The sequence below is a fragment of the Schistocerca nitens genome, chromosome 8 (genome assembly GCF_023898315.1).
Source record: "Schistocerca nitens isolate TAMUIC-IGC-003100 chromosome 8, iqSchNite1.1, whole genome shotgun sequence".
In the NCBI taxonomy this organism is placed as follows: Eukaryota; Metazoa; Arthropoda; class Insecta; order Orthoptera; family Acrididae; genus Schistocerca; species Schistocerca nitens.
Window position 1 is genome coordinate 155,440,104 of NC_064621.1, and position 20,705 is coordinate 155,460,808.

The 20,705-nt window shown below is 40.5% G+C and overlaps 1 pseudogene; it reads right to left on the reverse strand.

The window, feature by feature from the left end:
• Window positions 1–13,137: 13,137 nt before the first annotated feature.
• Window positions 13,138–13,257, reverse strand: LOC126199795 (5S ribosomal RNA; annotated as a pseudogene).
• Between the last annotated feature and the right edge of the window lie 7,448 nt (window positions 13,258–20,705).

Sequence of the window (20,705 nt, forward strand, 5' to 3'; positions counted from 1 at the left end):
TTTAATTCTGTGTGATGAGGTAGCGTAGAAAATTATTCTGTAAGGCGCTGTTCTATGGCAATGTGGAAAATATGACAGGAGATTGATTCATTTGTGTCCAAGACTAGTAATTACACAAAGAGTAAACCTAGCTGAACTTAATTGTTTCAGTAACTCGGTAATATGCTTTTTCCATCCCAAATTTTCATCAATATGTACTCCCAAACGTCTGAAACAATCCACTCCATTTAATGACTCCTATTCATGTTCTACATCAATTGTTGGTATGACTCTATTTCTTGTACAGAGCTGAATGTAGAGTGCTTTCTCGAAATTTAGGGAAAGATTATTTCCAGAAAACTACTTAATAATTCTTTGCAAAACTTCATTAACAATCTCCCCTATTGCTTTCTCTCTAATGGGATTTATTGCAACACTAGCATCGTTTGCAAATATACCTGAAATTGAACTTTGGGGGCTGCCTTTATGATTTCTCCCCACTCCTTTAAATCTTCTCTACTTCCAAAATTATTTTAATTATTCAGCGCAACTTTATTACATCACTAAAAACAACTTGAAATATGCTCACTATTTTTATTTACTTAAATTTGGCATATTTCGTGACAGTACCTTTTCCGTTAGATGTTTACAAAGCCATATTGGTCTTGGCTTCAGTTGTCTAGTGGAAGTATGATTCCACAATGCATCTTTGTCGGCTGCAGAAATGACCTGGTACAATGCGTTTGGCCGGCCGGAGTGGCCGTGCGGTTCTAGGCGCTACAGTCTGGAGCCGAGCGACCGCTACGGTCGCGGGTTCGAATCCTGCCTCGGGCATGGATGTGTGTGATGTCCTTAGGTTAGTTAGGTTTAATTAGTTCTAAGTTCTAGGCGACTGATGACCTCAGAAGTTAAGTCGCTTAGTGCTCAGAGCCACAATGCGTTTGCCTCATTTTTGGTGCTTCAAATACCATTTCTTCGAATGTGGTTTCTTCTTAAAGTTTATATAAAAAATAGTAACATAATTCTTTTTTTTTCACTTCCAAATTATTAAGACGGCGAACTGCACATTATTCTACCGTCAACACACACCAAGAGTTAACTGCCGACTGACTACAGTTAAAGACAACTCCAGCGTCAAAGACATTTTACACAACACACAAGCTTCCACTTGTAATCAGTCTCTTTGATATTCTTCGTCACATTTACTAATAGTAATCAATATGCTGTCACTCTCAAAAATATAAGTAAATTAACATAAGATAAGGCAAATTACAATAAAAAAAATTCTGACAAAAATATAAGAAAACATTTAAATTTGGTATCGACAAATCCGGTAGAAAATAACACATCTCCCAGATCCATTACAAACTGGTATTTAACATTTAGTGAGTGGATGTATAAACAGCATTCTCAGTCAAGCAACCCTTCTTGCGTCTAAATTGTGATGAGCTATGTAAATTCTTTCTGCTTGAAAGTGAGACTACTATTTAGTGCCAGTACAATACTTTCTCTAATTTTTTTTTGAAAAAGACATCAGTAAGGAATCTGTACAATAATTATTCAAGTCTTTCTTGTCACCTTTATTATAAAGATGCTTAACAATTGCATGTTTTAATGTATGAAAAATTGTGCGCTGGTGATACATTACATTATATCACTAAGAATATTATTTACTAGGTTAGAACAACTTTTCAAAATTCAGTCCAAAATTTCATCAGTAATGGACTTTATTGTTAGAACGGAACTTGAAAATACCGCTTCAGTTGTCAATTACTTTATTTTCTCACGACCGGTTTCGGACTGTTATAAGTCCATCCTCAGGTGTCGTAGCTATGCTGTGAACCCCGAGCGCATCGTGTACCAGATGCGGTGTGCTACGAGCGCAGAACAGGGAGAACTAGGTCGGGGACCACAGCACAGCTACAACACCTGAGGATGGGCTTTTAACAGTCCGAAACCGGTCGTGTGAAAATAAAGTAATTTACAACTGAAGCGGTATTTTCAACCTCTGCTATAAAGCTCAGTTGCGGATGTTCTGCCAACAGGACTGTTTTTATTTTTAGAATTTTAATAATTCTGTTAATTTCAGTGAAGAATGTTGGTGCTGTTTCTAGTTGCTTGAAGTTTCGCTGAATGACGTTTATATTGTAGACTCTTCCTTCTTCAGCTTAATCATTAATTAATACTATTTTTGCTGCTACATGATTGGTAAAAATATGCGCAACTTGCGAATTATCACTTATAGTACTATCATTCAGTTTCACTGTTATGGTATCTTGTACTCTGTCTGGTTGTCCTGCCTCCCATTTCAGAATATCCCATATAATTTTAATATTCTTATGTGCATTATTCATTTCTGTAAGAATGTGCATTTTAAAACGTATTTTTCTTAACATATTGCAGTATTTTTTGTGGAAGGCAAGTAACATCAGATCTTATTTTAACCTACATGTAAATTTTCATTTCCTCATACATGAGCTTTTAATCCTTCTAGGTGCTATGGCTTATTGGTATCCTCATCCTTCTGTAGTTTGGTATGTTACACCTTGCACCTTATAAAGTTACATTATTGTATCAAATCGAATGGGTTGTGCCTGAAACCAGTAGTTGAATTTACTAATAGTCTGTTTGGAAATTTCAAAACCCTTCTTCTTGTTGCAATGCAAGGCATACTTACATTCTAAACGCATTTTTGCATTTTTAATAAAGGCATCTTCCGTGTTTTTTCTGGAAAATACAGTTTTGGTTTTACTCATAGATTCTAAGCAGTTCATACCACAGGTTTTAGCTGAATGAAATGTTAATTACAGCTACTCGTCTGTCTTGCCGAAGACAGCGTTAAGTCTTATCTGGCCGTACCTTAGACGGTGCTCTCCCACAACTCTTATGAATATTTGGTATGTATTCACTTCGAATTCTCTTGCTTTTGTAATTTTCATACTTCGTATTTCGAAAGGTAAATGATGTGAAGCACTTCGCTCCTGATCTGGCGAGAATTTCATAATTATTTCATGAAAACTGTGAATGATATGTTAGTACAAAGTAGCTAACGTTATTAATGAGAACAGAGTTCAGTGCTTAAAGAATTAGTATCTTGTTGTCTGTTCCAACAAGTTTTGATGTTAGAGAACAAACATTCATGTACTTGTTGCGAGAAAGATACCGCAAACAAAAAGCGACTGGGATACAAAAACTTGAACGTCAGATTCAACTATCTAGCCTTGCATATGGTTTAGCAATATTTTTGGAAAACATCACTACACCAACTGCGCAAATCAGCCCGTTGAAATAGATGGCGGGAAAAGCTGGACTGATTTGTTTTAAGAAGACAGAATTCGTAACGAACATTATAAATGCTCCAAAACTCCTAAACAGCAGATACAACAGGATGAACACAATGAATTAATTTATTTGGTATTCAGCGGAAATAATACAGTCAAACGGTCTAGATAAAGAAGCAAACAACAATAAAGCCCAGGAAATGGAAAATAGCTTATCTATAATGAAGGACATTTACAATAAAAAATCTTTTTTTTAAAAAAAAAGAAATAATCGAACACTACAATACTGTCATAAAACCAGAGTGCCGTTATGCAGCAGAATGTTTAGTTCTCAGCAAAAATGGAAAAGCTGAGGAACTGAAGCAAAAGGAAAGGAAGCTAGTACAAGTAACACCCGGCCAAGAAAAGTTGAGAGTATGTGAATAAGAAGCAGCAATGAAGAAATTTACACTCAAACTGAATAACCATCTGATGCTCTCAGGAAAATAGAAAATTTCGTTTTATGGTCACCTGGTTCGAATTAACCGCGAAAGACTGACAAAAAAATGAACGTAACTCTTTCGATAAAAATCCTAAATCGCAAATCACTTTGTAATGATTCTATATTATGAGGTGTGGTAATTTTGTTTCTGATATTTGCCACAGCGAGTGTATTTCCTGAGTAGATGTACAGAAGAGACTCTTTGGATAACAGAGTTTATATGGTTGTCGCTTAGTCAGACCGTGTTGGGTAACACTTCTTTGAAGAGCACTGCTGGATCCAGACGTGTTGTCTTGGCCGGGCTGGTATGAAGGCTTGATTTCGGAATGCGAATGCTGCAGCTTGTGATACATCAAGCAAGGTAATATCTGGCTACGTATTGGTGTGTGCTAACATTGCAGGAAATGGAACTTCGTGTCTATGGAAGGTTTTCAGTTTAACCTTTTTCAATACTATTACTTGTATTTTCACTATCGTAAGTTCGAGCACTTCATAATATGCATGAAAACAGGAAAGCATCACATCACTCTTAACCTTTCTTTTTAAAGTTCTCAATGTAGGATGATGTTTTGAAAAAACGTTCACTCCGTGAGCTTTCTGTTTGGCGCCCGTTGCTTCGTTCGCGTACGCACTATGGTCCAAAAATTATTTTTTTAATTGAAGTATTATGTTGTACAAAATCTGCAACGCCTTCTAATCTTTTCACGTTAATTCAGGCCATAGAAGCGTAGTGTTTTTCGAATGTGCTTCTGGCCAAAAAACTATTCTGGTACTTGGAATCCAATTTTTTTTTAATCGTGCCTTTTCCGTTTCATCCCCTAAGACTTATTCTTTATATCTAACCGAGATGTGAAATACCAATTTTGATAGATTCAGCTTTAAAAATTATTTAGTATAACGAAGTATTTTCTTAAAGGCATTCATCCTCTATTTCACCCCAAATGGGTTGAATTTCCAAAAACAGTGAAACACGTATTTTTTTTGTTTCTAACCGAGAAAACTAATACGAATTCTCATAAATGTAGCTTGAAAAGTGCTTTAGTAGTTCTTCAATTATTACTAACTTTCAAAAAAACTTTCACCCATTATTTTACCCCCCATAGTGGTTGAATTTCCAAAAACACGGAAACAAATATTTTTTAATTTCTGACAGACAGACAAAATACCAATTTTCGTACTTCTAGCTTAAAAATTACATTAATATCGACATAATTTCAAAAATTCTTTCATGCTCTACTTCACCCTCTTAGGAGTGGAATTTCGAACAATCCCTTTCTAAACGACACCTACAGTAAAATATTTCGTTCCCTATTTCACCCCCTTGAAGCTGAATTTCGAAAAACAGTGAAATGTATTTTTTTTATTTCTAGCAAGGAAGCCAAAGACACATTTTTAAAGATTTAACTTAAAAAATGCTTGTATAAAGAAATATTTCCACAAGCACTTTCATCCTCTAGTTCACACCAACAGTGGTTGGATTTCCAAAAAAATCGTGAAACGTGTATTTTTTTATTTCTAACCGAGAAGCTATATTCAAATTTTCATACATTTATGTTCAAAAATGCTTTCATAATGAAATATTTTAATAAAACATTTCATCCCCTGTTTCACTGCCTAAGGGGTTGAATTTCTATAATCACTGAAATACATATATTTTTTATCTGTAACAGAGAAGTCAAATATCAGTTTTCATAGATGTAGCTTAAAATAATTTAGAAATTATTTAGTAATGATTTATTTTCAAAAACGATTGTGACCTACTATTTTACCGCATAGTGGTTATATTTCGAAAAATACTGAAACAGGTATTTCCTTATTTATGACTGTGAAAACATCTTCATAGTTCAAAATTGTTACAATAGATACATATTTTTTTTAAAAAAATCTTTACTCCCTTATTCCAACTCATTAGGAATGAAAATTCGAAAACTTCCTTCTTAAACGTCGCCTAAGGTGTAGGACCAGCAACCTCCCCAAATTTCAAGTTTCTGTCCTTAGCGGTTTGAGCTGGGCGATGAATCGGACAGTCAGGACGTTGCCTTTTAAATTCACACAGATAAGCCGAAACATAATGGCTACTGGCCACTACGAAGTAGGGCGCCGCTTGGTGGCGTTGCGGGCACTCGGTAACAAAAGTATGTAAGCGGGGCAAAGAAGTACGGGGGATCACCCTAGAGAAAATATGGTCTACAGATGGGGAAATCCACTGACAAGGGGAGGCCGCCAATTGTGAAATTCAGATTCGCTTCATACTGCGCATAATAAAAGCTCATGGCCAGAGGTGTAATGTGGCAAAGCACCAAGATGCACCTCTCAGCCGTTGTCGAGAAAATCGACAGTTAAAAGAAACCGCTGCGATGAAATACTCTCTACGATTAATAATTTTCCACAGCGTCGTGGCGCAGCGGTAAGCGCTCGGGTTCGTAATCCGAAGGTCGCCGAATCGAATCTCACGCCACGCAATTTTTTTTATTATTAGTTTCTTTGTAATTCATATATATATATATATATATATATATATATATATATATATATATATATATATATATATATTAATGTATTGCTTATGCATGTTGGTGAAGGCGAGTCGCTCTCCAATTGTACCGCCTCCATTTTTCCGTTTGTTTAACAGGGTGTACCAAAGCTCTCACGTCCGCACCGATTTTCGACGATGTTATAAGTTGCGCTAGGGACCGCATCTACCTTCTTTCGAAGTTAGCGGGCAACTACGCTGTTATGCGGCGGCTCATTTCGGTCCATTCAACATCTGTCCTTCAAGTGTAACGAGCGAGTAACGGAGTTTATATTTCATACCTGCCACAGCAAATTTGTGTTCGTGGGGTCTCTATTCTAATTCGAACGTTTGACTTACGCTATACGTATTCGTTTCGGAATATCGTTTCTACGTCTTCCGTTAACTATACGTGGTTAACTTTATGAGGACAATTAATAACATTTATGAAATACAACTTTGTTTGCGGAAAACATAATGATGTTCGAAGTCGCCAGTTTTTCCACGACAAACGACTTTCAACAACTTATTATATGCATAATTGTTGCAACAGATTGCCGGGAATTATATATATATATATATATATATATATATATATATATATATATATATATATATATATGTGTGCGTGTGTGTGTGTGTGTGTGAATTACAAAAAACAAATACTAAAATACAAAAAAAGGTGCATGGCGCGAGATTCGATCCGGCGACCTTCGGATTATGAACCCGAGCGCTTACCGCTGCGCCACAACGCTGTAGAAAATTATTAATCGTAGAGAGTATTTCACCGCAGCGGTTTCTTTTAACTGTCGATTTTCTCGACAACGGCTGAGAAGTGCATCTTGGTGCTTTGCCACATTACACCTCTGGCCATGAGCTTTTATTATGCGCAGTATGAATCGAATCTGAATTTCACAATTGGCGGCCTCCCCTTTGAGATAAACAATTTTGAGAAAGGGAAAATTGTTGTTACGCAGAGCCTGTGAACGAGTATCTTGAAAACGGCGAAATTCGTCGAATATTCAGGTGCTACTGTCGTGAGCATCTACCACTAAGCACTAAATGGTTGGACGTCCACGACTCTTCACAGAAAGTGGGGTTCGGAAGCTTGTCTGCTCTGTAAAGTAGGATAGACTGTGATCTGTGGCATCTCTGCCGAAAGAGCACAATGCTTTTGCACACACAGGTGTTTCGGATCACAGCGTTCGTCGTACATTATTGAATAGGGAGCTCCGCAGCAGACCACCCCTACGTGTTCACATGTTGACACAACGACATCGTCAATTAGGACTGCAGTGGGCAGTGGCCGTCATCGAGGTGAACGGTGGCTCGAAACGTGGAGGGCGCCACGGACGCAGGCAGGTGGGAGCAGTACTATGTCGTGGGAGACATTCTCCTGCGCTTGCGTGGGACCTGGGGTAGTAATCGAAAACATGCTGGAAGCTGCAAACTACCTGCATGGCATTATGCCTCATGTCTACCCTGACAGTGATGTCATCTTTCAGCAGTATAATTGTCTGCTTCTCGGAGCTACAGTTGGTGCTTTGAAGAGCATTATAGTGAACTCACGCTGATGTCTCGGCGACCAAATTTGCCTGATGCAAATCCTCTGGAAACCATCTGGGTCGTTATCGAGCGTCATCACCGCGTACACAAATCGGCGACCCGTTATTTACGCGAATTGCATGACCTGTGCGTATATACAGCAGATCTTTAATGTGTCGCCACAGAAAAAAGTCACACTGAGCACTGAGTGAGAATTGGCGATCGGGGAGGTCATTTCATGAACTCCCACACACAGAAAGCTCGCTCCGCACCTGAACTCGCCATGTTTGCGACTAGCGCTGACTACCGGCAAATTACCAAACTACGCTGAGGCGGTGAAAAAAAAAAAAAAACAAACAAAACCTTTCCAGGGTTTCTCTTCAAAATGAGATATGTATCATATCTGTACAGTGTTTGGTTCTTGCGCAATAAATAATTGAAAGTGTTCCCGGACTTTATATATACCCTGTATAATGCAACAAACCAACAAACTGTATGAACCCCGATACGCAGAATCGGTGATGTATTTCGTTTCAAAGACGGAAAAAAAAGTTATTAAGCATGTGGTGATAACGCTTTGGCTCACCAGTGTCTAGATTACATTAATTGTTGATAACTATGATCGTCAGTGCAACCAAGTTCCTTTCTTTCTAATTCCGTTCATGTTAATTGTTCATGATTAATACACACCTAAATCACGATAGTTTTCAAGCTATTGCTTACTGAGCCTTCACATTCCACGTGCCCATTCAAAAGTTTCTAACAAGGGAACCTCCCCATCGCACCCCCTCAGATTTAGTTATAAGTTGGCACAGTGGATAGGCCTTGAAAAACTGAACACGGATCAATCGAGAAAACAGGAAGTAAAATTTTCAGTCGAGGGAAGACTTGAACCAAGATCCTCTCGTTCCGCAGTTACTCACGCTAACCACGGGACCACGGCGATCCTGAGCGCACATCGTCCTTGATGTTGCCTATGTTGCGCATGGACTACTCAGTTTGTATATTTTGCTTATTTTTTTCATAGTTCCACACAACTTCTTCCTGTTTTCTCGATTGATCTGTGTTCAGTTTTTCAAGGCCTATCCACTGTGCCAACTTATAACTAAATCTGAGGGGGGTGCGATGGGGAGGTTCCCTTGTAAGTACGGTTATCGGTACAGGCATTGCAGCTTGCGTGATACGATTATTATTTAATGCTTTAATGATGCTTTGCTTACTAGCATTCCACGTAGTGAAATTTAATTATGTACTGTCAAATGCTGCGTTGTTTTGTTTTTCAGCTCAACTTGTTGTAGATGATTGTAATCCAAATAGGCATGCATTGCAGATAGAGCTACGTTTCCGTTGTAACGTGGGTAAGCTATATCAACCTCAGGGCCAGGTTCGGATACAGTTTATTGTGTTTCAGAAGCAGTGAGTGCTTATTCATTTCGCACAGATTCAACTTACCTTCAGCTACAGTATATTTATCCCTTATGTCTATCAATTACAGTTGATCGGCCAAACGTACTATAGTTTTCACAGAACCGTGTTAAACATATTGTGTTGTTCTATACTGACAGCAGTGAATAGGTACAGTTTACATTCAATGATTAGCTCAGTCGTTAATCAAGAATCCTGCATCGATATGTATGCAAACGCTGGTTTGATTAACAGCGGTGTTGACGTTATACAATTAAAAGTTGTATAAATATTCTGTATTAGAAGTTCACATATAAAGTTTATGCATAGTGTTAACACAGCTATACAGCAAGGAGATCTAAAAGTTCAGATTTGTAGACTACATATATATTACGTAAAGCGTACACAATATATTTTGGAAGTCCAGATACGGAAGTGTCAGATAGTCTCGCATAATGATTTCACATAAGCAGCTAGAAGTACAAAAGTTACAAGTTAAAAGGACTTAGCAGAAATTAACGTTATGAAAGCAGAAATTCTAGGTGAGTTAACTTTCCGAAACAAGATTAGGAAGTTCGGGGGTTCTCAGGAAAAGGTCAGAAAGTGTAGCACGCTGTGGCCAGGAGAAACAAGATGGAAAAAATGAAATAACGAAAAAATGCTGGAAATTCTGAGAATCAGGTAGGAAGATAAAATCATGAGTACGTCACTTAACGTGATCTAAAGATGACGGAAATCGATGAAAGACAGAAGGAATATCATTTATTACTACTGAAACAAACCTTCCGTGCTCGTAGGAAGGGCCTGTTTGACAAAATATTGCACGCTAATGTTAGCTTCTCCTTCTCCCTGATTCTAAAATACCGATGGCAGTTACCTCTTTCGGTATCACGAGACACGGCGGCTGGTAGATGCGCGTGTTTTCAGAGCTCCTTCGCAGAACGCTCCTGATGACACCTTCGTGGAACGCCTCCCCCTGCTAATTGGTAATTTCAGAGCTGACACTTGGAGCGCGGGTGCAGAATCGAACAGGATTTTTCTCGCCTAGAGCGGACAGCTGACGGGGAATTCCAATTACACCGGAGCGCCCGCTTAAACACGAAGCTCGTCGCATGCCCGTCCGCCCAGTTCCGATTTCCAGGTTCATTAATTACGACACCACTTCCGAATAGCGTCCGGCGTGGATTCCAGTTTCACGCACCAAGTCTCTGGTATTCTTGGCACTGTATGGAGAAAAGCGGTTTGCTTTGAAAGATTGGCCTGTTGTGGTGTATTCATCAATCAGTTAACATGTTGACTACCATAATAGGATGTTTCTCCTTATTAACTTTATCCATTACGGATATTCTACACTAGTTGAGTCTACATCAATTGTACAGCATACGCTGGTAGCTATGGGAGTTACATATAGTGACAGTAATTATAGTGAAGAATCTTTATTTTACAATTTCCATTACCAACTTTAGCCCAGATAAACAGGTATTCATCTGCATTCAATTTCTTCTTCCTTCTAGTACTCAACACAAATGGCATACTTGGAACAAGTGTACCATACGGCTGTTTAGCCAAAAGTCCTGTTGTCTCTGCTATACTCCATGTCTTCCATGTAAGAATATTTGCATCTGGAAAAGCTTCAAGGCCACCATAATCACAATGGTTGCCCCACACAACTGCAAGTGTAAGCCATGTACTACCTCCAAACACGGCTTGTACATCACATGTAAAATTCAAACGTAGTCCACGAAATACGTTTGGACCTCCAATTAGTTGTTGTTTATTAAACTGTCCAGCAAGATCAATGTCTATCGCCTTCAAAGAACGATAAACAGGAACGCTGCGCCGCCAGCGACGACGGTAACCACGTCGCCCAGGCATTGCTGTGGCACGTTAATACAGGTAAACGTAGCAAGCCAACGCCCAGCGAGACACCCAGAGCTAAGCGTCCGCACTCCTCGACGTTCGCAGAGCGAATGACGCTCCGTGCTGCGGCGCAGCTGCAGCCAGCAATCCTTATCGTGACGTCAACGTCCGGTCTGCGCCAGCGCGCGTTATCAGACGGTTGCGCAATCAGCCGGAAGTGAGTTTTCCAGCAACACGGGCCTAGTAATACTAGGGCCCGTGTGCCCGGCATTTGAATGCGCGCCACGGTTCGAATTGCGCGCCACAGCCTGCTAGCCAATCAGAAGCCGCCCAGCGGCCAGCGCAGCGATGCCATCCCTGCTTAGCAGTTTTGCACTTCCTGTCGATCTCATTTTTGAGACGTTTGTATTCCCTTTTGCGTGCTTCATTTACTACATTTTTATATTTTCTCCTTTCATCGATTAAATTCAATATTTCTTCAGTTACCCAAAGATTTATACCAGCCCACGTCTTTTTACCTACTTGATCGTCTGCTGCCTTCACTACTTCATCCCTCAGAGCCACCCATTCTTCTTCTACTGTATTTCTTTCCCCCATTCCTGTCAATTGTTCCCTTATGCTCTCCCTGAAACTCTGTACAACCTCTGGTTCTTTCAGTTTATCCAGGTCCCATCTCCTTAAATTCTCACCTTTTTGCAGTTTCTTCAGTTTTAATCTACAAATTGTAAATAGCCTTTCGCTCCCTGTATTTTACCTGTGCCATCTTCAGAATTTGAAAGAGAGTATTCCAGTCAACTTTGTCAAAAGCTTTCTCTAAGTCTACAAATGCTAGAAACGTAGGTTTGCCTTTCCTTAATCTTTCTTCTAAGATAAGTTCATAACCAATAGATTATGGTCAGAGTCCACTTCTGCCCCTGGAAATATTTCATCCATTTTTTCATCATCTGCAGAGCTAGTTGGCATATAAACTTGCACTACTGTAGTAGGCTGGCCACAATAATGCGTTTACTATGCTGTTTGTAGTAGCTTACCCGCACTCCTATTTTTTTATTCATTATTAAACCTACCCCTGCATTACCCCTATTTGATTTTGTATTTATAACCCTGTATTCACCTCACCAAAAGTCTTGTACCTCCTGCCACCGAACTTCACTAATTCCTACTATATCTAACTTTAACCTATCCATTTCCCCTTTAAAACTTTCTAACCTACCTGCCCGCTTAAGTGATCTGACATTCCACGCTCCGACCCGTAGAACGCCAGTTTTCTTTCTCCTGATAACGTCGTCCTCCTGTGTAGTCCCCGCCCGGAGATCTGAATGGGGGGACTATCTTAACTCCGGAATATTTTACCCAAGAGGACGCCATCATCATTTAACCATTCAGTAAAGCTGCATGCCCTCGGGAAAAATTGCAGCTGTAGTTTTCCCTTGCTTTCAGCCGTTCGCAGTACCAGCACAGCAAGGTCGTTTTGGTTAGTGTTACAAGGCCAGATCAATCAATCATCCAGACTGTTGCCCCTGCAACTACTGGAAAGGCTGCTACCCCTCCGTTGTGGTTGCACCTACGGTACGGCCATCTGTATCGCCATCTGTATCGCCTCCCCACCAACGGCAAGGTTCATGGTTCTTATGAAATGAAATATCGGGTGGCGAGGGCCTCCCTTTGGATAGACCAGTCACCTGGTGCAAGACTTTGTAGTTGACGCCACTTCGGCGTCTTGCGCATCGATGAGGATGACATGATGATAAGGACAACACAATACCCAGTCCCAGAACGGAGAAAATCTCCGACCCAACCGGGAATCGAACCCGGACCCCACGCATGGCATCCTGCCGCGATGACAACTATCTTTTTGTTTGTTAGCGGCGGACGTCCTACAACGCTTGTTGAAGTTGATCATTGATCCATTAACTCAGGTTTTTTTTTTTTTTTTTTTTTTTTTTTATTACAAAGGGCAGCTAACCCTCTGACCGAACACGCTGAGCTACCGTGTCGGCACCACTCAGCTGTGGCACAACGGTGTGGTGCAAGTCTTTCAATTGGACGCCAGTTAGGCGACTTGCGTGTGCTGAAGGCAACGGCATCCGGTTTTCCCCGAACGGTCACCCATCCAAGTACGAGCCGGGCCCAACGTTGCTTAACTTCGGTGATCGGGCGGGAACCAGTGTTACCAACGTGGCAAAGCCGTTGGCGTTAATCTAATAACAAGTGCAAATACGAGCTTCTAAAATGTGTCGTTTTCCTCGATAACATCTGAGACCATGTCTCGCAGCACATGACGAATTGGCTATCTGTTTAACGCTATTGGTCCCTTCACCGTACACTGATTTTCTATATAAACAGTCACATAAATTACACATTGAGAACAAAATGTTAACCGAGGTAGCAGCACTTAGTGTTTAAATTTAAGTTTTTAAATAGCAAGAGAATTATTAGAGCTAACATGTCATATCATACTGTGAACATATTATTATTATTATTTCTTTACTTTCTCAGACGTTAAGTCTGGTTGAGAATGGAAAGTGATGCGGACCTTGATCAAGCGTCACTTCCTATTAACTGTACGGTATGTGTTATATTGCATTTAGGAACTTTCGGGTAATTGAACATGTATCAATAATTACGGATTTCTGTAGTTGTATATATGTGTTTGGATGTAGCTGTATTGCATTGATGTACTGGTGGATATTGTGTGGTATGACTCCTGTAGTTGATACTATAATTGGTATGATGTCAACTTTATCCTGATGCCACATGTCTTTGACTTCCTCAGCCAGTTGGATGTATTTTTCAATTTTTTCTCCTGTTTTCTTTTGTATATTTGTTGTATTGGGTATGGATATTTCGATTAGTTGTGTTAATTTCTTCTTTTTATCGGTGAGTATGATGTCAGGTTTGTTATGTGGCGTTGTTTTATCTGTTATAATGGTTCTGTTCCAGTATAATTTGTATTCATCATTCTCCAGTACATTTTGTGGTGCATACTTGTATGTAGGAACTTGTTGTTTTAAAAGTTTATTTTGTAAGGCAAGCTGTTGATGTATTATTTTTGCTACATTGTCATGTCTTCTGGGGTATTCTGTATTTGCTAGTATTGTATTATTATTATTATTATTATTATTATTATCATTATTTTGCAAAGTAAGCTCATTCATTGCTTTTGCTACGTGTGTCAGGAGTACAGAGAATCCAACCTGCCCGGCTGGACACCAAGTCTGACTGAGCGTGGTTGACACGTACTGATACGTTATTCCATGCTAGTTCATCTCCATGCCAGGGCTCACCAATCGTAGTGTCTGGTGAGTGATCGTCAATCATAGTTCCTGACGAATGATGATCTGACAGTCAGTCGGTATATATTCTCTTTGGGTGAAAGACTTAGAGAATGTGTTGCCTCGACCAACAGTCACACACCTTATCACAAAGTTTCATGAGCCAGTTTTCAATGATGACTGTTGAAATATGATAAAAAGCCCTACATATGGTTCCCATAGAGATCTTGAGCACAGGGTTAGATTAATTACAGCCCACTTTTAAACAATCATTCTTCCCACACTCCATAATAACAAATCACTTCATTTTCAAGGATGACACTGCGCGATAACATACAACAGAGCAGGTGGAGGTGCTCTTGCATCGAGTGGATGTACGGTGAATGGACTGCCCTGCCCGTTCTCCCGACATACAACACATCCAGCACTCTGTGATATGTTGGGGAGACGTCCATGTGCTCCAACGTCCATCCAACAGTTGTCAAGCTCACTGGTGGAAGAATGAAACAGGAGACCACAAGGATTACTTACCAGGTTTGTGACCAGCATGGGAGTACGTTGCAGAGTTGCGTTGCCGTCCATGATGACCACATCCGTAATTAAGAAACATGTCCCGTCTTTTTAATGTTCAAGGAACCAGCAAAAATCCCGACGACTTCATTGTAACTGTTGTCTTTGGATAAAAGAGTCATTTCTGTTCCTCTCATTTCGTATTTCTTCCCATTACTTTCTGTATTATACTGTAGCAGTTCTTTCTATGTGAGATTCGAGTTTTGTCCAACTCTGTTAATAGGCAATGACACGTAACAAGAAACTTATTTTCGTCCTTAAGTTTTGGATTTTTTTTTGGTCATCAGTCTACTGACTGGTTTGATGCGGCTCGCCACGAATTCCTTTCCTGTGCTAACCTCTTCATCTCAGTAGCACTTGCAACCTACGTCCTCAATTATTTGCTTGACGTATTCCAATCTCTGTCTTCCTCTACAGTTTTTGCCCTCTACAGCTCCCTCTAGTACCATGGAAATCATTCCCTCGTGTCTTAGCAGATGTCCTATCATCCTGTCCATTCTCCTTATGTTTTGCACATATTCCTTTCCTCTCCGATTCTGCGTAGAACCTCCTCATTCCTTACCTTATCAGTCCACCTAATTTTCAACATTCGTCTATAGCACCACATCTCAAATGCTTCGATTCTCTTCTCTTCCGGTTTTCCCACAGTCCATGTTTCACTACCATACAATGCTGTACTCCAGACGTACATCCTCAGAAATTTCATCCTCAAATTAAGGCCGGTATTTGATATTAGTAGACTTCTCTTGGTCAGAAATGCCTTTTTTGCCATAGCGAGTCTGCTTTTGATGTCCTCCTTGCTCCGTCCGTCATTGGTTATTTTACTGCCTAGGTAGCAGAATTCCTTAACTTCATTGACTTCGTGACCATAAATCCTGATGTTAAGTTTCTCGCTGTTCTCATTTCTACTACTTCTCATTACCTTCGTCTTTCTCCGATTTACTCTCAAACCATACTGTGTACTCATTAGACTGTTCATTCCGTTCAGCAGATCATTTAATTCTTCTTCACTTTCACTCAGGATAGCAATGTCATCAGCGAATCGTATCATTTATATCCTTTCACCTTATATTTTAATTCCACTCCTGAACCTTTCCTTTATTTCCATCATTGCTTCCTCGATGTACAGATTGAAGAGTATGGGCGAAAGGCTACAGCCTTATCTTACACCCTTCTGTTGCCGCTTCCCCCAATGATTATAGAAATTCTGATGGAATGTTATCTATCCCTTCTGCCTTATTTCACCGTAAGTCCTCCAAAGATCTTTTAAATTCCGATTCTAATACTGGAGCCCCTATCTCTTCTAAATCGACTCCTGTTTCTTCTTCAATCACATCAAACATATCTTCACCCTCATAGAAGCTTTCAATGTATTCTTTCCACCTATCTGCTCTCTCCTCTGCATTTAACAGTGGAATTCCCGTTGCACTCTTAATGTTACCACCGCTGCTTTTAATGTCACCAAAGGTTGTTTTGACTTGTCTGTATGCTGAGTCTGTCCTTCCGACAATCATATCTTTTTCGATGTCTTCACATTTTTCCTGCAGCCATTTCGTCTTAGCTTCCCTGCACTTCCTATTTATTTCATTACTCAGCGACTTGTATTTCTGTATTCCTGATTTTCCCGGAACATGTTTGTACTTCCTCCTTTCATCAATCAGCTGAAGCATTTCTTCTGTTTCCCATGATTTCTTCGCAGCTACCTTCTTTGTACCTATGTTTTCCTTCCCAACTTCTGTGATGGCCCTTTTTAGAGATGTCCATTCCTCTTCAGCTGTACTGCCTACTGCGCTATTCCCTATTGCTGTATCTATAGCGTTAGAGAACTTCAAACGTATCTCGTCATTCCTTAGTACTTCCGTATCCCACTTCTTTGCGTATTGATTCTTCCTGACTAATGTCTTTAACTTCAGCCTACTCTTCATCACTATTATATTGTGATCTGAGTCTATATCTGCTCCTGGGTACGCCTTACAATCCAGTATCTGATTTCGGAATCTCTGTCTGACCATGATGTAATCTAATTGAAATCTTCCCGAATCTCCCGGCCTTTTCCAAGTATACCTCCTCCTCTTGTGATTCTTGAACATGGTATTCGCTATTACTAGCTGAAACTTGTTACAGAACTCAATTAGTCTTTCTCCTCTTTCATTCCTTGTCCCAAGCCCATATTCTCCTGTAACCTTTTCTTCTACTCCTTCCGCTACAACTGCATTCCAGTCGCCCATGACTATTAGATTTTCGTCCCCCTTTACATACTGCATTACCCTTTCAATATCCTCATACACTTTCTCTATCTGTTCATCTTTAGCTTGCGACGTCGGCATGTATACCTGAACTATCGTTGTCGGTGTTGGTCTGCTGTCGATTCTGATTAGAACAATCCAGTCACTGAACTGTTCGCAGTAACACACCCTCTGCCCTACCTTCCTATTCATAACGAATCCTATACCTGTTATACCATTTTCTGCTGCTGTTGATATTACCCGATACTCATCTGACCAGAAATCCTTGTCTTCCTTCCACTTCACTTCACTGACCCCTACTATATCTAGATTGAGCCTTTGCATTTCCCTTTTCAGATTTTCTAGTTTCCCTACCACGTTCAAGCTTCTGATATTCCACGCCCCGACTCGTAGAACGTTATCCTTTCGTTGGTTATTCAATCTTTTTCTCGTGGTAACCTCCCCTTTGGCAGTCCCCTCCCGGAGATCCGAATGGGGGACTATTCCGGAATCTTTGACAATGGAGAGATCATCATGATACTTCTTCAATTACAGGCCACATGTCCTGTGGATACACGTTACGTGTCTTTAATGCAGTGGTTTCCATTGCCTTCTGCATCCTCATGTCGTTGATCATTGCTGATTCTTCCGCCTTTAGGGGCAATTTCCCACCCCTAGGACAAGAGAGTACCCTGAACCTCTATCCGCTCCTCCGCCCTCTTTGACAAGGCCGTTGGCAGAATGAGGCTGACTTCTTATGCCGGAAGTCTTCGGCCGCCAATGCTGATTATTTATCAAAATTTAGGCAGTGGCGGGGATCGAACCCGGGACCGAAGACGTTTTGATTATAAATCAAAGACGCTACCCCTAGACCACGGGCTAACTGTGTATTAGTCATTTACAATCTCAGTGTCACATCCACTAGAAAAGGTTCTGAATGTCAGGGTTGAAACCGGTCATCGATTTAAATAAAGTACATGTCAGCGACTGGAGCGGCAGTTCATTAATTAAGTACTCTATACTGTTGTGGGATAACAGCAGTCTCTGTGCACGGAGAAAGTAATAATTTTATATCTGTTTGATGTATGAGATGACCCTCTTTCCATTTGGAAATTATGAGTTGCATCCAAGATGGAGGCTTCTAAAATGCCCACTGTGTTGGTAACACAGCCTCTCAGTTTCTCTCCCGTTCCCCCTTCCTCTCCTATCGCTTACTGTATGACTTCAGGTTTCAGTTTACCCACCCGTTTTCGTATTAGAAGTGCAGTTCCACACTTACAGACCACCTCGTATATCGTGTCACTGTAATGCAGTAATGTAAGAGTAGAGAAAAAAAACCTTCTCGTTCCTACAGATGCGTTCACAGTATTAGTATTTACGAGAAAATGCAATGCTGATAAATCGATTGAGTACGTTAGAAGCTGGGTAAGATGACTCAGAGATTCCTGCCGTCTGTCGGCGGTTCTGCTGTCCACATCACTCAGGCTGCGGTAGGCGAGCGAGTCCATTGTATGCTGATCCACAGCCGCCGTCTCGCCACATAAGCTTGTGATGGTCGGCATTGCCTGAGGTCACGTCTCGCACTTTGCGGTCCGGTAGGGGGAGAGGTTAACGTCCCGCTAAAACATGGAGGAGACCATGTCACCTCAGGCTGGGCAGTGGAGAAGGAATGGGCCGCAGCTCGGTTGTTGGAATGAACGGTAAGGATCACGGCGAGTATGCGCAGTAGTAAACTGCGCCGCTGACGTCACAGCCGACCCTGCCACCACACGGTATCCCGCAACTGCCATAACCTATTTTTCTGCCATTGAGTTTTTGAGTGATTGCAGGATTGTTTTGTGTGTGTACCTGCTTCCAGTGATTATTCTTAAATCGTGGAATCACACAATAATAGGTATTTTTGCTACTTATGCACAATATATTACATTTGTATATATATATATATATATATATATATATATATATATATATATATATATATATATATATAGAGAGAGAGAGAGAGAGAGAGAGAGAGAGAGAGGGCGACATGTACGTGCATGTGATAAACCCCTTGCCTCGCAAACTTCTCTCCTTCATACCTCAAATGGTTCAAATGGCTCTGAGCACTATAGGACCTGTGGTCATCAGCCCCCTAGAACTTAGAACTACTTAAACCTAACTAACCTAAGGACATCACACACATCTATGCCCAAGGCAGGATTCGAACCTGCGACCGTAGCGGTCACGCGGTTCCAGACTGAAGCGCCTAGAACCGCACGGCCACACCGGCCGGCCCTTCATACCTCCTCTGTGTTATCCCAGTATTATACTGTGAAATTTCTTTGTCAAAGATTTGATCAAATATTCGTCAAAAATATTTGACAAAAATATTTGACAAAAATATTTGACGTGGCTCTAAAAAGGGGTATTACATCGTCGTCACATTTTTCGTCAAAGTTCAAGATGGCTGACAACAACAACTTGTTATTAACCGCAATAGTTGCATGTACCACAATTGCACTGTGTGCACATGCATAAGAGAAGCGGGGTAAAAATAAGGAAACGTACCTGGTTGAAGCCGTGGGTTTTACGGCGACCCGATAAAAGCATTCAACAAAACTTGTTACGTGAGGTTATAGTGGAGGACGTCAAGTCGTACGTCAATTGCTTAAGAATGGATGAGCATACATTTCTGTATGTGCTCAGTGAAGTGTATCCTCATATCACAAAGCACAATACTCACTTAAGAACTGCTATATCTGCAGAAGACAGGCTCACTGTAACACTCCGCTTCCTTACTACAGGAGAGAGTTAGGTTAGGTTAGGTTTGATTAGGATAGGTCTCCAATCTTCGTAATCTATTTTTGTATTGAGGGTGCCTGACGTTGTAAAGCACCTCATCAGCTTCATACATCTCCATTAATTTTGTAGTTGTCGGTACATACCAATTGTATTTACTGCCAATGTTTATAAAAACACTACAGATAACAGAACGCAGCAGCGATGCTAGCGCTCCACGTGGTAACATATCACATTACAGTGAACAGAAGACAAGCTACTTTGATCAAATCTACAGCGAGGCCCTAGACTTGATCAAATTTATTTGACGACAGAGGAGATTTGACAAAGTTCCTTATTATACCATCAAATGTCTTTGACAAAGATATTTGACAAAGAAATTTGATACTGTAATACCGGCCTTACCACACATAACGTGTCACTGATCTCATTTGTACTAAGAGTGCAGTACACGCGAGGTGCCTATTTGCTTCCACCCTGAGAGGAATGTGTATGTTCTAATAAATGCTCACCACCATGCAGTCTTCTATAGTTCCACTGCCGAACCAGCTCTAATCTTACAGCCGAATGAATTCGCCTGTCATCGAAGATAGGCGCGATCGGAAGATCATCGAAGTCCTTCGTCTGCCGTTTCGTTTAGCAGTTGTTTATTATTCTGCTGGTTATTAATACTTGTGCAATAATGGATGATAGCAAGCTACTAAGAGATGATTTAATTTGAAATGCAAGTAAATACGATGTTTAGTTTCTCTAAAATTACTAACAGAAGATTATCATTTTGGGGCGCAGCTT